The 17,012-nt window shown below is 34.7% G+C and overlaps 1 protein-coding gene across 1 annotated transcript in view; it reads left to right on the top strand.

Moving 5' to 3' along the window:
* The window catches only part of adarb2 (adenosine deaminase RNA specific B2 (inactive)), a 219,921-nt gene that overhangs the window by 90,983 nt on the left and 111,926 nt on the right, over positions 1-17,012 (top strand). The window lies entirely within an intron of this gene.

Here is a 17,012-nt window from a genome sequence, read left to right as displayed (position 1 = left end):
AGCACAGTGTATGAGATGTAATACATCACATTCCAGCAGTCTTGACATAGATCATTGGGTGCCCAGGTCAAGTCATGTGATTATAGAAAATATTAGGATTTTTGAAGGTGCAGCGATGAGTGCACAAAATGTGGTCACTTAACCTTTCAGTCATGAACTTCTATTTTTCTCACATTTTTCATAAATGCTTTGCAAGTGATACCAAATTTATGCAAAGCTGTTTATCGGTTAACTATATCTTTATCATGCTATAGAGTAGCAGCCGATGGGCATAAGGAGTTGATTGAGCTCTTACTGTGGTTCTGATACTGAAAAAGAAGCGAGTACTTTCAAGCAACTTGAGAGAACTTGAGCAAATCTGTGAAGAAGAATGGGCAAAAATTGTACCAAACTGGTATGCAAAGTTGGTAGAGACTTACCCAAGAAGAATTGTGGCTGTAATTACTACCAGAGTTGCTTCCACCAAACACTGACAGGTCTGAATATTTAGTTTACTGCATATAATGAACATATTTCAGTTTCTTTATTGGTTTTGTTGACATTGACTGCAACTTAAAAGTGTGTATCATTTTGTAATTTCACAAAATGGGACAGCATAGGAAGGGCCTGATTACTTTTCCTGTATGTCCTCTATTAATTGTCAGATACTGTAAAATAGTTCTTTATTAATATAAATGACTTATAGTTCATGAACTCCACATGCTGGCTTATTATTAAGGTTCCATTCTTCATATAATTTCACAAACTTATGCAATAAGATTGGTACAATTGCACTACCCCTAAATGTGAAATATCCACTAAATATACTGTAAAGCTCACACTATACTGAAGAATGTGTCACCAGTGTAACTTACTAAATGTAATGACATTGTCACTAAATGTAAAAAAAAATCACACTGAAATTAAAACAGCTCCCACTAAATGTAAAACTAATTTTCACCACTAAGTAAAAAGTCATTGACACTAAGTATAAAAATGGTAAAAATAGACTCTCCTGCTTACTCTTCTACACAGAATTAAAAAGCAGCGCAATATGAGTGGCATCTTTTGGTTGCAATTTCTGTTTCAGGTCTTAAAGAATTAATATAGCATTTGTACAATTTATTTTTAAATGTGGGATTTTTGTGTAAAAACAATTTTGTATACTTTGTATATATAATCTGCTTTTGAGAGATTGAGCCATTCTTTTGAGTCTTGAGTCTATGCTTTTTTGTAACCAACTTCGTAATGGACTGTAAATCTGTGGATATTTCACCACTAAGATTTGAAGTTGTCTGTAGGTTATTCATATATAGTTTGTCTTCAAGACATAATTATAGAGAGCTTCAAATCTGGAGTATTTGCCCACAACCAACCTAAAAACAGTAAGGCAGTGTTTTTACAGTAGGTAAAACAGCTACTGATATTTATAGTTCTAGTATCACCAACTACACCCTTCAACTACAAACAACAAAACCAATATTGGTATATTATCAAATTATGGTCAGAGAGGTTGTGGTGGTGATGATGATCATAATAATAAAATTATGTTTAAGAGTGCTATATTTCTTTGGTATTGTGGACCCAATATTGTATTTAATATTCTATATTCAATATTCTAAATTTGGTTTTACTAGGCATTGTACAATTTTATTTTTATTTAAATTCTATTTTTAACGATATATTCTGGTATTCTGTCTTTTTTGCTTCTGTACGTTTTCTAGTAAGTGCAAATGATATGTCAACATAAACACCTAAGTTATTTCAGAAGTATCCTCTTAAAGCTGAGCAGTTCCAATTTGTATTTATAGTTTGGTTTTGCTGCTTGCAAGAAATGCTCTGAACTTTTTCAGATTGAACCTCATTTCCAGGGTTTATCCAATCTTGAATTTATATAATTCCCTTTTAATGTTATTTGCTGTTTCTGCTGTTTGGTGAGTTTTGTATTTTGGTATTTACAGCAAACCATGCAACATTGCCTTCAGTGGAACCTAAAGTGATCAGCAGATAAGTCCGAGTGCCTTCAGAATAGAAGTGAAAGCGAAGTTCATGATGGTGGATAATCTCATCAAGAGGAAACCGTTAATCATACTGGAATATACTGTATAGGAAATCACTTTGGAACACTGCAAGGACAGTATGATGACATGATTAACAATATCAAAACCTGTCCTTAAGCAAAGAGGTGGAACAGGTCACCCAGATTCAAAAGACTTCACAAAAAAATACAGTATTATTTACATTAACGAGAACTGTTTCAGTATATCTTTTTCTAAGACCTAACAGGAAAGTTTTGAAGTTCACATTTTGTTGCAAGATGGGATTGAGCCACTGCCAGTTTTAGAATAGTTAAGATGGAAGACATTGTAAATGTGACATTAGTAGTTAAGTACAGACATGGTTTTACTGAAAAGGAGGTGAAAAAAGTAGATTACAGAAACCAGCCCAAATTTCAGGAACTCTCTGATGAGGTTAGTAACAAACGTAATGAAGAGAAGCTAGCTCTGAGTATGGGGACAGGAATAACATTCAAGACTCAGATAGATAAAAATGAGTACAGATTGATTATTTTTTTTCAAAATCCTTGCAAAAAGGAAGGCAGAACACACTGGATGTCTTTCGAGCAACCATGACATCAACATGGTATTTGAGTTTCAGGGTTTTAATAACTCAAGTAAATCCTGGCAAAGGAAAGAAAAAAATTCCTTTTTAAAATGGTATAAAGCTACTATTAGCTGCTAATTCTAAAACAAATTATACAATTAGCTTTCCCTTTAGAATGTACACCATGTAAAAGGACAGTACAACCTTCATTTGATCTGCTCCATAGTGTGGTTGTAGGGGGAAAAAGTCCCTTATAACACAAATAATTCCATTATGCCACTGCAGCTGCTGCCATTTACCTTAAGTACCACTTTAGGTTTCTTTTGTGTCTTCTTATTTATGGGATTTTCATACTGTTTTTTAAAGGTTTTCATGTCCTTAAACAAAGAGAAAATTTAGTCTGTGCATGGGAGATAATATTGTCTAGGGAAATATACCATGAATTAACTTACTTGTCCCTGCAGAACTGAAGGGGAAATATTTCAAGGTGTGTATATAGATTCTATTTTAACGGCTCCTTCAAAACTATTTTCCAAAAGAATGGAGGCAAGCAAAAAACATTAAAAGCGTCTTTGTGTTTGAAAATCTGGTTTAAGAAAAGGATGCAGTTACATAGAAGTCCTCTGTTTTAGTAATTTTATAACAAAATCCAGTTTGTAAGGTTTGGGGTTTTTTTTTTATTCTGTAATTTGATCATAATAATTCTTTTAAGTACTTGCCAAGGTAGAAAATGCACATATTAAAATTGGATGAGTAAGTCAAACAAGTTAGTAAATTATGAGAACCCTTTCATATAAAAACAATCAGCTCCAAAAGTAAGGGAATTACCTGGCTTTCCAACAAGTACAGTACATTTGTACTTGTAATATAAATAACACTAAAATGCTTAATTAACATCAGGAAGTGCATCATGCTCAAAATTATTCAAGAAGACAGGATGTATTTTTGTCTGCTCCATATTGTGCTCAATGCCTTTTGTCTGTTTTATTATGCCTATGCAAGGTTTCTTGATTTAATAGGAAAAGAAATGTAATTAAAACATTAACAAATTAGAATATCAAATTTAATTGTCAGGATGAAAGTAACAGCACTGGTTATAATTACCTTAAATGAAACAATCTCTTAAGTAATCCAATTTTACTACACACTGCACAAATATATTTTTTTATAACTTAAGCTGCTTATTTTTTATCCCATTATAGGTATACTGTATTTTAAGCATTTTGTTTTTTTTCAAGACCTTTGCATTATGTTTAGACATGATTTTATCTAGTTGACTAAACTGCATTTTCTCTGATGTGTCCTTATGTTTTCAGTCTGTCACAGTAGTATTTAGCATCTCTTGCAAAGAATTGTGGTTTTATTTACTTTGTTAAAACTAAATTGAGCACTGTGAAATCTGTTTGTAGTAGGGCTTCTGTTTCTCAGATCTTAAACTAACACAGGTTCAGTAATGAACTAGGATCCTATCTATCTGGACCAGAAAAGTAAATACAGTTCTTATCTACAAAAGGTTTGCGCATATGGTGAATCAGTTTTTAAATGCGAACAGGGGAGAAAAAAGCAGAATTAGGCACTATCTAAATGCAAACATTCTGAGCTCCAAAACCTATTGGAGGGCACAGCTCATGTTGTGCCAAATGCTCTGGAGGGCACCCTTTGTGTGCTTTAGTTTTTGATGTGGCTTAGTGATTATGCTCTGTGAGTGACTGACTTCCAGCTGAAAGTTCTAGCTGGATACAGTTTTAGAGAAATGTTGAATAGGAGAGATGTCCCTATGCCATGAATTTGCCCCACATGTCTGGAGAACCTGTAGCTTTTAATGATTTCCAGCTTCACTTTCGTGTGCTAGGTTGTATCTGAAACCTATATGCAGCATCCACAGCTATGACCTTCAGCCTTCATAATGAGAAGGTGAAGGTAGCAGTATACAGTATGTGATAGTCATGCCCATTCCAGGCAGCAAGATTTAATTGTTAAACATGCAGTGCCAAAGTAGAAAAAGAAGGGTTACAAGCGAGAGAGTGTAATTTTGCCTCTCTGACTTGTTTGTTCAGTAACAACTAATTGATCAGCACATTTCATCCAGCTGTTTCTTGAACAGCATGACTGGGTATCTTGTCCCTTCCCCTTCATTCATGTTCCTTTGTTTATATCTCATTGTCGATTCTGTAGGTTTCTATTGAACTGAATTTTGGCCATTCGAGACTAAAAAGATCTTGTTCTTTTAGTTTGTTGGTGTAGGACATCCCTGGAAATACTTTTTATTTTCCTTTGCAGCTTCTATATTATTTGCTAATCATCATGTTTTGGCATTAACTGTAGTTAACGACATTAATAGTCTGTAAATAAGATTTGTTTCTTCCCATATCACTTGGGGCCCTGGAGATTTTTTTGTTCTTCTAATACCCACAAGACCCCTGTCTCTTGTGTCTCTTCTCTTAGTAACTATATTATTATTTAAGTAAAATGTTATAATACCAATTTAACATTGGCTCCATCATCCAATAAATTTATTTGACTAACTGTAAAAAAAAAGAAATATCTATAAATATAAGTTTATGGTGCAAAAACGTCCTTATAAATATTTAGAAATATACAGTAACATTTTAATATTGTCGTTATGATTGTTCAAATTCCCATAAATTGTGGACCATTCTTTTAATGCAGTTTGGGCTCTGTGGATCTGACACTCAAGAGGCGTGTTTGACAGGCTGGTCAGAATCTAGATCACAAAAAACAATGTTACAGAAAATCCCAGTTTATACAGTTCATATTAGCTTCTAATGCCCTATGTCAAAAGCCCATCTTATTATATTTTATCATTCTTGTCATAGAAGATGTTATCCATTATATCAGCCCAATAAACCATTCATTCGTTTGCGGGGCAGTACAAAGGATGGCTTTGTGGCTCTGGTGCGGTGGCTCTGTAGCTAAGGATCTGCACCTGTGGCTGGAAGGTTGCCGGTTTGTATCCCGTGGCTGGCAGAGGAATCCTACTCTGTTGGGCCCCTGAGCAAGGCCCTTAACCCCAACTGCTCCAGCTGTATAAATGGCTGACCCTGCGCTCTGACCCCAAGCTTCTCTCCCTGTGTCTGTGTGTCTCATGGAGAGCAAGTTAGGGTAGACGAAGACAAATTCCTAATACAAGAAATTGTATGTGGCCAATAAAGTAATCTCTTATTCTTATTTGATATTACAAAATTTGTACAGTTTGTATTTAATGTAATTCAAGTTCAATTTAAATGAGCCCTCCAAAGAACGTTCTCAAGTAGTTGCCTTCAAAATCAGCCAAATGAGGAATGAACAGAATCTAAAAGTTCCATGAACTGAAATCATACATTTTAAGTAAGGCTTAAAGCTTTTTCTTCTGTTGCCTCCCAATAAAAAAATGTGGTAGTGCCTCTCAATGTTGTAAGAACAACTGATATGAGCTAGCCTTGTAGATCTTCAGATTTGAAATACAGAATGAATTGAATCATTACTAATGTTAGATCCTTTTTCACTTGAAGTGAACAAACAAACAGTGCATTTTCCAAAATAATTTGTGGTTAGAGAGGGAAAAGTGAAAATAACATTAATGAAGAGCAAATGTACTTCTTATATACAGTATTCCCTCCTTCACTAGGACTTATAGGAAGGTTCTTTAAATTTTCCTCAAAAGACTGCCTGGAAATAGGACATTATATAGGAAATCAAAGGAAAGTAGTTTGGGTTGAATTTAGCTAGAATACACAAATTAGTTCAGGCTATCTTTTCTTCAAGAGACACCGGCAATTGTAGAGAGGGAAGTCTGCCTAAAAATTCACATATTCTTAAACTTGGATTTGCTGTACAGATTAGAATGACAGAAGTAAGTACATTCAGAAAAAATCACTAATCTTCACAGCCTTAGGGTTATCATCTTGTGACTGCTAAGCACCAAGGAGGTATTCAACATTAAGAACATTAGAAATATTGCAAAGGAGAACTCAGCAGCCTGAAGGAATAATCAGATGTGAACAAAAAGGTTTGAGGCCATTGCACACAGCATAGATGCACAGTATTTATCTTTGTATTTGATGTACTCAATAAATGGTTTTCCTTTATTCCCTTGTACACAATTAGTCATTTCATAACTGTCATAGCTCTTCTCTAGTATTTTATTTGGAAGCAAATACTTTGTAACAAATGGATAATTAGATTATGATAACAAGGTTTTCCGACTGAATATAATTGGGCAGTCAAATTCTATTTACATTTGTGAGAAGAAGAGTAGAAAATGATGAATAGCAATTTTGCTCACTTTTGTTTTCTTTCCATAAAACCAACCCAATAAATTGAACTGTAGTATTCGGTACTTCTGGTAATGTGATTATGGTTGAAACTACTGCAAATCTTAATTCTTAGAGTAGTTTAATTAATAATAGGAAGTGAATTGTCTCGTGAGGCCACATCCACTGTGTTACAAATGAACTGTGTGTTTGCGATACTTAACACTTCAGGTCAGTGGAATAATAAATGCAAACTTACTGTAGATAAGACTTGATGACACGTGTTTGTTAGATATTCATAGTTTTGAACTTTATTCTTTCAGGATGGTAATCACCAATTAGCAGTTGTTTCAGAACTTAAGAATGTTTTTTTTAATCAACACTGCTGTACTTTTTATATACAGTACAATGAAGCACTTCCTGCATCCACATTCTGCGATTCAGTGTATTGTATTGTGTTATATGTGTTACTCATTTTATGTTATTTGGTTGAATTGCCTAAAAAGCATCTTACACTATGTGTAAATCAGATATTTTATTATATGTAGCCAAGACATGTATGTAGAGTTTTATTGTTAATGTATTTTGTTTTTCTTAAGAGAGTGACATGTAATTGGCCCTTCCAAGCTGTATGTTGTTTTTCTTAAGAAAATCACATGTAATCGGCCATTCCAAGTTCAAGTTCATTGTGTGTGTGTAGGTACTATACAGTACAAACTATTTTAACATGCCAAGTGCTAGGGTTCCTGTTTAATCCAGCTTCAAATCAAAAGTAAATACTGAGCTAAAAGCATGATGTGACTGGTTAGACGTGAGAGGTAGATTCCCTGTTTTCCTTTAATACTGGCATTAGAAAAGAAATCAACCAAATCATGTTTAAAATCTAGAAGACAAGTTCTTTTACTTAGACCAGTGGTGAGTAGGTTTTTAAATTGAATTGGATTGATGTTAGTTGAACCTATTTCCGACAGCTAGCAAGTTAACAGTGCATTGCATCTTAATGCATACAATACGAACAAGAAAAGATGACTGAAAAAAAAGTCGCATTTATTCAAAAGGTACGTCTGATGTCTGGTTCTGCAGATAATATAAATCTAAGCTACTGCACCGTTGTTTTCATCAGCCCTCATTTTTATGTTTTCATGTTTTGAAGGGCACAAAACCCACAAATTTATGGATTTAACTACTCGGGCAGGGTAGAGTGAAAAACTGGAAGGAGACCAGCGTACACATATTATGCGCAACCCAGAACATACACAAATGCACAGCAGTATACATTTACTGGAAGAACAATTTGCACGATATGATTTTGGAGACCTGATTCCAGAGGAGTAATGTCCTTCTTGTATTTGTACTGTGTTTTAAATAATTCAGGTGGGTAGCTGCGTCAGCATGCGTAGGCTGCAAAGGAACAGGTAACAGGTTTATTCCATGCTGAAAAGAAAAGAAAGGAAACACAACGTTTCGGCTATGGAAGAAGGCTCCACAATCGTAACTTGATTCCTTTCTTTTTTTTTCAGCATGGAATAAACCCGTTACCTGTTCCTGTTTTAAATGTTGACTTTATAATACATCATAACTTTGTTTAATTTCAGCTTTGGAGGAAAGTAACAAGCAGGGTGTACTAGTGGCCTCCTATTATTTGTGGGTTTTTTTCAGTGCTTTCACTGGTGCTTCCCCTATGAACATGATGTAATACCTACTGTAGGTCCAAATTTTTGAACTACCGATTCAGATTTTGTAATAATGTGAATGGTCACACTAGTGAATCGATGAGATAGGATGGTTAGAGTACTCCAACTGCTGTTCTGTACCTGCAGACTTCATGTGCAGGATACAAGGCAGCAATGGAAGCTGTTGAAAACCCTTTTGTCAATTTCACTTAAGACTATCCATTAAAGTCTCTTTGCTGAAACTCCTAAGAGGCAGGTGTTTTTTTTCCTCATAATCAAGATGTCATCACATGGTTGTCATAGAAACAGTAAAAGATTTGGCCTTCCAGAAAGCCACAATGCTCAAATATGACAGAGTCACCATCCTTCCAGTTTTATTTACGCAAAGAAAAATCAGCATGGCCAAACAAAGCCACCTCACATAAGGATATACTGCATATTCATCTCTTATTTTATTTTTGAGATTCTCTTCTCACATTGTTTAATTATTCATTTTCCATCCCTAAATCCATGAACCCAACACAACAGCTCAAGATTAAACATGCTTCAAACCAAAATGCAAGTCTCAAAAATGATGCTTGCTTCCTCGCCAGAAAAGAAAAAATCTCTGTAGTGTAGCTACCCATTTAATTCAACCATTAAAATAATTATTTGAATACATAAATCAGCTTATACCAATTATCTTGACATAATTAAAATAAACATTTACTTTCTTCTTGATGTTCAGCAAATGTGCAGAATAAACTTTTAAAAAATGTTTACTTTTGTAATATTTTGAAACTGCATTCTTCTATGACTGTAGGCTTTGAGAAATATGTAGCCAATATGTAGCCAATTTTTGACACATGGCTGGCAGACGAAATGAGAAGCAGTTGCTTCTCAGTAAATTAGCTGTCTGCTACCTGAGCACTTGTGCTAACAAGCATCTGTTTCCTGATCGTGTAAAAAAAATGAGACTAGATAAGCAGTAACATGTTGTTAACAATTACTCATTGAATTACAGTGAATCTCATTAAGACACAAATGCACCTTTTAACCTTGATGAAAATGTCATCAAGAAGATGCCCCTGAACACTTGTACGATAATTAAACTGGATCATGTGCCACAGGTATATACACATACACTTATTTAAATTGAAAGTCTCATAACCTCGATTTTTTTAGCCATCTCTGGAAGAAGGTACTTAACAAGCACTGCTGAAACGTGCACTTAAGCCATTCTTATCTTCTTCTCAGGTTAATGAGGAGCAACCTCATTTTCATGAGTGAAACAGGGGTAGAATTATTCACTTCCATGCTTTTGTCCTTTTTCTAAAAATCTTTCAAAATCATATTATTGGAAAGCTATAGGCTAGTTTAACATTGAAACAGATAGGTGTGATTTGTGATATAAATTGCATTTGCAGATGGCTAAATTACTTTTCTCACAGATTTAAATAACTAGACAAGATGGTCATTTAAACTCTTTAGTATCCCTAGAGCCAGCAGCCATATCACTCTGCAACTCACAACAGACAAACCACTGAACCTAAGCAAGTGTGAGCCTGGTAAGTATCTGGATGGGAGACGTCCTGGGAAAAACTACTGTAAGGTTGCTGCTGGAAGAGGTGTTAGTGGGGCCAGCAGGGAGCGCTCACCCTGTGGTCTACGTGGGTCCTAATGACCCAGTATAGTGACGGGGACACTATACTGTAAAAACGCACCGTCCTTCAGATGAGACTTAAAACTGAGGTCCTGACTCTCTGTGGTCATTAAAAATTGGCCCTTACTAATCATGGCCTCCTAATAATCCCCATCTATGAATTGGCTTCATTACTCTGTTCTCCTCCCCAGCGATAGCTGATGTGTGGGGAGCGTTCTGGCGCACTATGGCTGCTGTTGCATCATCCAGGTGGATGCTGCACATTGGTGGTGTGGAGGGGAGCCCCCGTTACCTGTAAGGCGCTTTGAGTGAACTGTCCAGAAATGCACTATATAAGTGTAAGCAAGTATTACTAGGAAGTTATTTTTCTTACTTATTCTTAAAATCTTAGGATTTTAAGAATAAAGAAACAATTGTAAAGTGTATGCATAACATTCAATTTTTCTCTATGGTACTGTATGTGTTTACTAGGAGGACACAATAGCTTTGTTACCTATTGAGTGGTGAAGCTTGAAAATGTGCTGAACAGTTGATGCACAATAATCAGTTGATTATCTGAAATGTTTTCAATAACTGCATGCAGTCTTGCATGTAAAAATAAATCTGTAACTTCTATTTAAATAGTATGTAACTAATATGCATTTTTTACTTGAATGTTTTATTTTCTTTTATCTCCCTAAATAGCCTAGCACAGGGAGCCAATTTTGCTGATTTCAGATGGTAACTAAATGGAAAAACTGTTTCTCAATGCTTCTCAATCATAAATACAAAGATGGAATCTTTCAATTTGCAAAAGCAGTGATGTTTTTGTCTTATTGCACATATGTAATGTATCCTTTAGGTCAAATGGTTAGCTTCATAAAAACAAAAAAATGAATCACATTATGTTTTGTTTTATGTGTAATACAGTATTTCATACATATTAAGGGTTCATACTGTATCTCTTTAAAATTCTCCCTGTCTTGGCTGAATTCCAGGTTCGCGTTCAGTATACAGTATGTGTGTAGGAGACTTCCAGCTTCGAGCCGAACATTAGCATGATATATTAAGCACAAGTAGTTATCTGTATTACACCATGAAATATAAGGCTCTCAAACCTAAAAAATAAAGTCACATACACACATATCACGTACAGTGATAGAAGTACTGTAAATGGGAAATCTCTGGAGATAAACAGACTTCATCAGATGCCTGATATACTTTCAGTATGTAGTGCCATCAAAACAATAAAGAAAATGAATAGAAATGGAGAAACTGTAGTAAAGTGTAATATAAAAAATATATATATATAAAACTAATGCAGTCTTGGCAGAATAATAGCATATTAATAAGGAAAACAGAATAAGAAAAAACAAAAAATCTGACCCTGTAAAAACCAAAAGAGAAATTCAATTATACATTAAAAGCTTGAAATATTTTTCTTGAAGTAAGACAAACAATTAGCATTTTATAAGATATAAAGATACCCAATCAGAAAATCCATTATGAATCTTGAATGAAATAGTTAGGGTGTTGGCATAACCCATTCGGCTGAGGGTCAACCACAGCTCAAAGACGTTAGGACTTCCATGCAGAGTGAAATTAACCAAGAGCTATCTGCAAAGAGATATGGTGGAGAAATTCAAAAGAAAATTAATTTGAAGAAAAATGGGGCTTTCTGTATTTTTTATAGCATTTTAGTAAGTAATGTCAAGGAGAATTACAAATACAGCAGGATAGATGAAGGGTTATTTGGTTACCATCATTCCTTCCAAACCTTTGTTCCAAACTGCGACAAAAAAAATAAAAAAAATATCATTAGGTTATTTTTTTTCATATGCACATGGTGAAATTTATTTTGCATTACAAATTATTGAGGAAATCACTGAAAACGTTAACAAAAAAAATGAACTGCCGGAATAGTTTATTGAAGGGCTAGTCCTAAAAATAGGATTATGGCTTCTAAATAACTAATATAATTGAAATATTCAGTTTTTTAAGGGGGAGAAACGTTTGGATTCAAAATAAAACCAATCTCAGAAGTCATTTGTAAACGGAAGGCAATTTCTTTAATGAAAAAAATATTTAATTTGCACTTCATGGTCCTACAGATTAATTATGTTTGGCATGACAACCTTGCCAGTCCTATTTTATTCCATAAAGATTTCATCTCTCAAGACTTCTGTATTTTATTAGTTGACCCAGTGACTCATTCCCCTTCTTCCCTGAGGAGAAAGGCAGACCAAGGTATATTTTTTAAATTCAAAACAAATATATCCTTGACTCTAACTCTAAACCTCTCCTAAAGATGACTCTGTGTGTAAATATTTGTTACGAAAAATCACTTGGTGTGAATTTTCTTTTGACTGTATTTCTCTGTATTAAAACATATTCCAAACCTTAAAACAAAGCAATTTACAGAATATCACATTTTCTAATAGAACTGGGCTTCAAAATTGCAAACGAGATTAAATGCGTATTAGAGGAGGCCATTTGTCCCATTGCGTTCCTTTGGAGTGAGACAATTGGAGAGATTTGAGTCATCAACAAAACCTCTCCTGCATGTCTTTGGAAGGTGGGAGCAACTGGACTAGCTGCCAAAATGGGAGAACATGAAAACTCTGCAAAGACATATCCCCCAATACCATCCCATTGCTAGTTACATTTGTTTCTGTATCCCATGTTGCCTTTGCAAAATATTGTTATAGTTGCAGCCTAGAGTGATAAATAAATTTGTAAATGTGTACATGTTTCATGATCTACATCCATGCATTGTGCCCTTGCATTCTCTCATTCTCAGAAGAGAGGCCCTCTGAATCCATTGACATCTGCTGCACTCAGATGTAGTTCTTTGAAACAGGCATATTTAAAATGTTTACAAATATTGAAAGCAGTGTTTTATAGACAGGCCACAAATACTTGGAATCGTCTTGTGGATATTATTTTACCTTTATCCAGGGCGATCAAGATTAGGATGACCTTTTTTTTTAATGTGCACTATTACATTTCTCCCAGTTTAATCAACTTTCATAACAAATTGATCTGTGTACAGTATATGTAGGATAACCAAAGAACAAATAATATGGCAAAACCTCTGCCAGTGACAATTTACTCAAGTAAATAACAGGCTGTATCAGTTAACATGCAAGTCAGTGAAAGTATCCAAGGTGTTGAAATGTTGTTCTTGCATTTTACTAACAGAGAGTTCACTTTAGTGCTGTGACATGAACTCAAAATTAAAAATTAAAATTAAAAAGTAAAGTACTTTCATCTTTATCTTAGTAATTAATGTATACCTGGATAAATATTTAAGTCTAGTTGATTTTATAAGGACTGAAGGATATCGTTCTAGCAGCATAACCAATACAGAATGGTCAAACTGAAGGGATTGGAGTGGTTAATATAGCTGATGTTAAGAATATGATAGTAATATCATCAGAAACATGAGTCTTTATATTGTGGCTATAATGTACGTATTTAAGATCAATAGAAGCTGCCATTCACAGAAGTGATATTAAGCAGGATTAAACGTGTCTGTATGTATTTGTACAGGTGTATGCATGTCGCCATTGGTTTTCAGAGAAATCATGCATGAATAAGCTTTTTTTATTTTCTCAACATAAAAATGTAACCATATAACCACTCTTAAAATTGAAAGCACGGCTGTCCTTTTTAGAAGTTGGTTGGATGTTGGAATCAGAACTGAAGTTTGGAAGGCTTGCAGTTGTGATGGCACCCTGTAGCTGACCTGTGGCAGGAAGCAAGATGAATATCCCCCGCCACTTGGCCCACTAAGTAATATGGCAGATGATAAATCACTTCTTTCAGTGACAGCAAAATTGGAATCATTGGGTTCAGGGGCCAAAACTAAGAACAGACTGACATGTCCAGTACTCATCTGTTAAAACGCAGCTCCAGAGCATAGGAAGGCATTCCCTCAAACTAGAGTCATTGATAAATCATGTGAAATCAGTGTGCGAATAAAGTCTTATTAGTAAGTAAAATATTGGTTTATAAAAGTCCTTCAAGAACCAAAAACATTAAAAGCATTTGAACAGCCTGCAAATTTATAGTTCTTCCGTAGTAGAAGTCGCAGTGGACAGCTAAGAGTACATCTATTCCTTCATAATTTCGCTCATATTTTTGTGTGAGTCTTTCTCTAAATTTGTATGTCCAAGGCTCAATCTGAACGTTTCCCCATTGTCACACTTTGATGTAAAATTATATATCTTTCTTTTTGTTATCGATATGCTTTTATATTTTGGGGAATGGCTGACCTGAGAAATTTGTAGTTGCAAGGACAGAGCTGTGTGACTTATTAGAATGATAATGATTTCAATGCCTAAAACTGAATAAATTTATTTATTTAACAATTTATATAAATTGAAGATCTTTTAATAAGAAGCAATGAAAGAAAATAATCTGAGTGGCAAGAAAGTAAAATTATTTCTCACAAATTATTTCTTAAGGCTTTATTTATTGGTCCAAATCATGTGTAAAATTGTTTTTAATTAAAATTGCAATATCCAGTTAGCTTTATACATAATCACAATAATGTAACATCTGATACTATATACAGGAAAATAATGAATCATCTCCACAATTAATTAGCTTTACCTTCCTGTAGTTATGTAAGCAAAAAATTAGTAGAATTGCTTATTGCTCTAATTGCAGGGGGGGATAAAATCTGATCAGTTTTCTTCATTAGGTAGCTGTACATAAAATAAAAATTTAAAACAAAGTGCTCATAACAAATAATTTAAAGCAATGCAATTCCTTCCTGAACTTTTCATTTAATTAATTCCAAGAAAAGTTACTCATACAAAATGAGTAATGTCTGTTCTTAATGTGGCTTAATAAATGGGTCATCAAAATGAAGGTTAATTTGTGTGATTTGTTTGTGATTCATTTCTTGTATCCAGCAGAACCTTTATGATTTTTAAATGAAAGCAACCTTCCATATATTATAATTATCACATGTTTTAATTTTAATTGTGCTTCCTTTGCAACGCCACTGTGATTGCCATTAATTTGACAGCATAAATTTAAACAACATTTCCCTAATTGGAATACTATGGTCGAATAAGTAAGTGCATTTGTTGGCAACAGTTTGAGATAAGAGAATTTTTAAAGTTGATTTTTAGCAAACATGTCAGATTTCCATCAACTACATTTTTGGCATGTACATTGTTCAATTATCTTTATGGCCTTATTAGTTTACATTTAGAATTAGGGGGCTTTGACTACACTTCAGTGAACCTCAGAGGTTTTTTAGCTGCTTCACAATTATGTTAGCATTCATAAAGTGTCTCTTTTACCTGACTAGCCAAATCATTTTGTCAGAAAACTTTACTCCCACTAGCAAATAACTACAGTCTGAACACTGAAAATTCCTGCCTTTAATAGCAAGTCGAGAGCTACATTTTTTCACTAGATCAATGATCCATTCATCAGATGATCATGTATCTCACCAACTCACCAAAGCTAGTATGGTGGCACAGTGGTTATCATTGCTACCTTGCAGTGCTGGAGCCCTGGGTTCAATTCCAGACCTGAGGAGCCATCTGTCTGACAGTATGTTCTCCCTGTGCTTGCGTGGGTTTCCTACAGGTGCTTCGGTTTCCTCCCACATTCCAAAATATACTGTTAAGCTACTGGAAATCTTGGCTTGAGATGTGTTTGTGTATGTGTCTGCCCTACAATAGACTGGCATTCCAACCAATGTGTATCATGTGTCTTTCCTTAGAAAACCATGCTAAAATTAAGATACCCACAGTATCTTTCTACAGTATGCATCCTCTGGTGTACCTGACAGCTTACTTAAGAACGAGCTAAGGGGATGCAAGTCTAGAGTTTCTTCACATTGCTCTATAAATATTAGAGCACCGGATGATAACATCAGACACATCAAAGACAATTATTAACTGCTCTCTATACTATCTATGCCTCAGCAAAATTTCAGTCAAGCAGTTGTGGTTAGGAACGGTGAGTCTCTGTGGATTCTAGATTGCCTGTAGAACTGGCAGTGGAAGGCAAAGCAGACAATAAGTTAAACTGCATTTGAATGAGGCTATTGGTGAAGACTTCATTTTTAAGAATTGCCATGTTCTTATTTTAATTCTTATTCAATTTGTTAATCCGTGTGGATAACTGCTACACACATACTCCATAACGTGTTCCCTCAAACACTTTTTTTTCCACACTTCAGGCCTGCAGTGAAAAGTAAATTGTAGGACAGAGGACTGTTGCTCTGGCAACCCATAGAAGCCCTGTCTGGCTCCCAGCCTTTCCTCCCCCACAATGTTTGGCCTCATGAGTGCAACCCTGGAGGGGAATCTAGTCACAGTCCCCTCATGACATATCCCAGATTGAAATCTCTGGACTCTATACTGTAATGTCTGTGATCTTTCCTTTGGTATGTGTGCCCAAGTACTGTATGTGTAGTGCTATGCAGGAAGCACAACATTCCCTGACAAATACTGTATGACATTAAAGAAATGAACAGTACAGAAGGGCCTTAACAAGTAAACACAACACACTGCAAAGACACCATAACAAAATATTTTGGATTTGCTTAGCTTAACTCTTCCTCTTGCATTTGTTTCAATGTGCAAAACCTTAAAAAAGCATAGTTAATGATAGCTGAAAGACTAATTGTCTAGTCATTTTACATAAAACATTACTTAATAGAGAAAACAATAAATTGTGTAGGAGTTTGTTTGCTGATGTTGATTAAAATGCAAAAGAAACTACCCAGCAGTATAATTTAATGATTCTATTGTTAAACCTGCCCTCTATAACTATAGTAAAACCATTTTATCTAGACTAAATGTTTAAATTAAACTGACTACCTCTGCATTCTTGCCAGTCATATTTTAGGTC

Source organism: Lepisosteus oculatus, chromosome 6 (assembly GCF_040954835.1).
Source record: "Lepisosteus oculatus isolate fLepOcu1 chromosome 6, fLepOcu1.hap2, whole genome shotgun sequence".
Classification (NCBI taxonomy): Eukaryota; Metazoa; Chordata; class Actinopteri; order Semionotiformes; family Lepisosteidae; genus Lepisosteus; species Lepisosteus oculatus.
The sequence above is the reverse complement of the archived record's forward strand: the minus strand, read 5'-3'. Positions and strand labels throughout refer to the sequence as shown.